This window comes from Nannospalax galili, unplaced genomic scaffold (assembly GCF_000622305.1).
Source record: "Nannospalax galili isolate Female #2095 unplaced genomic scaffold, S.galili_v1.0 scaffold388, whole genome shotgun sequence".
NCBI lineage: Eukaryota > Metazoa > Chordata > Mammalia > Rodentia > Spalacidae > Nannospalax > Nannospalax galili.
This window is the reverse complement of record NW_008360304.1, coordinates 2,387,843-2,390,648: the sequence shown is the minus strand read 5'-3', so window position 1 is coordinate 2,390,648 and position 2,806 is coordinate 2,387,843. Positions and strand designations below refer to the sequence as shown.

Sequence of the window (2,806 nt, the reverse complement as noted above, 5' to 3'; positions counted from 1 at the left end):
GACACATTTCATTACAGCTTTAACATATTCAGTAACATACTCCAGCGCAAGAGTACATTATCTTTCACAAGCAGCTATAAGTTTCTAGGTTCATAGTTGAATTAATACAGCTATACAATATTGAACTCAGTATAAACCCTAAAACATAAAATTGAATGAAGTTTTAACCTTTGAAAAGATCTCCATTTCATTTTAGAATATATTGTTCCTTGCAGAAAGACTCATTGTTTTTGCTACTAACGCTGAGATGTTGGTGCATGCATCTCTAATCAGATTAGAATTGAATCTTTTTTTTAATTTTTTTTAAATTTATTATTTTATTTTTTGTGTATGCATGTATTGCCTGCATGTAGGTAAGTGCACCCGTGTCGTGCAATGCCCATGGAGGTCAGAAGAGGCTGTCGGATCCCCTGGGACTGTAGTTATGGACAGTTGTTAGCTGCCATGTGGGTGCTGGGATTCGAACCCAGGTCTTCTGTGAGAACAACTAGTGTTCTTAAGCACTGAGCCATCTCTCCAGACCCCAAGAATTGAGTCTTTCAACCATGTTTTGTTCAGACAGCCAGTGGTCTCAGAAGTCAGTGGGTTAACATCCTAAAGATCTGTCTTCCATCTCCTCTTTAGTCAGCCAATTATAAAAAGAAGAGAAACAGAGGCAGTCAAGCATTCCAAAGTTTAGTCTTGCCCCTCTGGTCAGGTACTCAGTCTCATCCCTGAGGTTTGTAGTGTTGGTGTTTTCTCTGTACTGTCTGCTCTCCCTGTGTGGTGCGGGAGGGAGGGTTCACATATACCAAGGCCACTGAGTCTTACCTTCTTCCTGAGCTGCCCTGTGGATGACAGCTAGATTGAAGGTTGACTCAGAACAAATTGTTAACAGTGTGTATGTGCAGATTCCTTCCTACAGAAGATGTTTTTGTTTGTTTGCTTGATTGTTTGGTTTGTTCGATTTTCAGGGCAAGCATGATTTCATCTTGAAAACTGGCAAAAAATATTCTTGGCATCAACAATGAGTGGTAAGATGGACTGCATGGCATCATTGGGAAAGATGTAAGCTGTGTGGCATATGTTATTTGTGATGTGTATTTGACATGTTAAGAGTATTGCATTCAAATACGCAAAAGGGCACAACATAGTTTCCTGACAATGAGTGGGATGTTATTAGATACGTAATCGTCAGATCACCAGAGTGTTTCCTAGTAATTTTAGAAACTGTCTTCTGCTCTTAGAATTTTCGGCATCTCAGACAGCCCTAACTGACACACACGTGATATCCATTATTTCATTGCATCTTGAAGTTTTTCTTTTCCCATAGAATAAGGAACATTATAAAATTAGTTACACCCAGACAAGCACATAGATTATTTAACAGATGGGAGTTAAATCTGTGTTTGTTGATGAATGAATAAATAAGCATAGCACTCTTCAACTGACATCTAGGATTCCTTAAATCAATGAACCTCAATTAAGAAGGAGAGGGTATTTCCCTTCTCAGGGAGATAAGGTTATGTCTGTGAAAAATGTTCTGACACATAGAAATGCTCCCATGCCCCTGGACCTCTTGCTCTAGTTTCCAGTTTCATCTCTATGACCACCTCTCTTAAAGCTTGGGAGAATTCTGCCCATGTTACCTGTTTGTCAATAGTCTTTAGTAAATATTAGTTTAATTCAATAATGGAAAGAAATTATTTAATACAGTTAGCTAGTATTATGTTGTGACTGATCAATAACACCACAACCATGCAAAATAACTTCAGTCTTTTAAAAAATGATTTTTGAAACAGTGTCTTCCTGTAGCCCCAACTGGCCTAGAACTCACTATGTAGACCAAGCTGGCCTCAGTCTCAGAGATCCCCCTGCCTCTGCCTCCTGAGTGCTGGGATCTTTAATCCTTTCATGTGTGCCACCACACCTGGCCTTAATTTCAGCCTTTTAAAAGAGTAGCTGCTCATAAATTCAAGTATGTATTGAAGGACATCTAACCAATGAAATAAGGAAGATATTTTCAAATAGTGAATAATACAGGTAAACTATGAAAATAAACCATTTTTTGGTAGAGTGACGTGGGGCTGAAACAGGACCCTGCTAGGTTTGCCAGGCAGCCTGGAACTTCTGATTCTCCTGCTGCAAGCCTCCTAAGGGCTAGGATTAGAGATATCCAACACCAAACCCAACAAAGGGTCATTAAAAAAACTAGCCTGGCAAGATGATTCAGTGAGTAAAGGCATTTGCCACCAATACTTGAGTATGATCCCCAGGAACCACATGATGGAAGTAGATAACTGACTTCCACAGCTTTGACCTCCACATGCGCGCGCACACACACACACACACACACACACACACACACAATTACTTTAAATTTTTCCTTTTGTTTACTTATTTAGGTGGCAGGGTGGCAGTGTACCATAGAACACATGTGCAGATGAGAGGAGGAGTCTGTTCTTTCCTTCCACCATGTGGGTCTTGGGGATCAAGCTCAGGTCATCTGGTTTGGCAGTAAGCACCTTTACTTGTTGAGTCATCATATGAGCTCCAAGAAACCATTTTTAGTAAGTGTATCTTCTTTGGACATATCAGTATTTCTCTAAAATTTTCTAAGTGTTCATCAGTCACTCTTACAGATCATGTTGAAATCTAGACTTTCTGATACAACCTCCCTTCTCGGTATGTGTTAATGATGCCCATGATGGAGATCACATTTAAAATATCTTCCTTTTCATACTCTCGTGTGTTTTTAGAGATAGTACAATCGATGCATGTTATTTTCTCTCTTTCATGGTATCATTCCAGTTGTAGATCTTTTTTT

At 39.3% G+C, this 2,806-nt stretch overlaps 1 long non-coding RNA gene across 1 annotated transcript in view; it reads left to right on the top strand.

Annotated features, from left to right (window-relative positions):
* The first annotated feature begins 2,394 nt into the window (after positions 1-2,394).
* LOC108490259 overlaps positions 2,395-2,806 on the top strand; it is a 4,152-nt gene continuing 3,740 nt past the window's right edge. The window contains exon 1 of the long non-coding RNA XR_001872207.2: positions 2,395-2,549. This is a non-coding gene — a long non-coding RNA (uncharacterized LOC108490259). The remainder of the gene's footprint in view (positions 2,550-2,806) is intronic.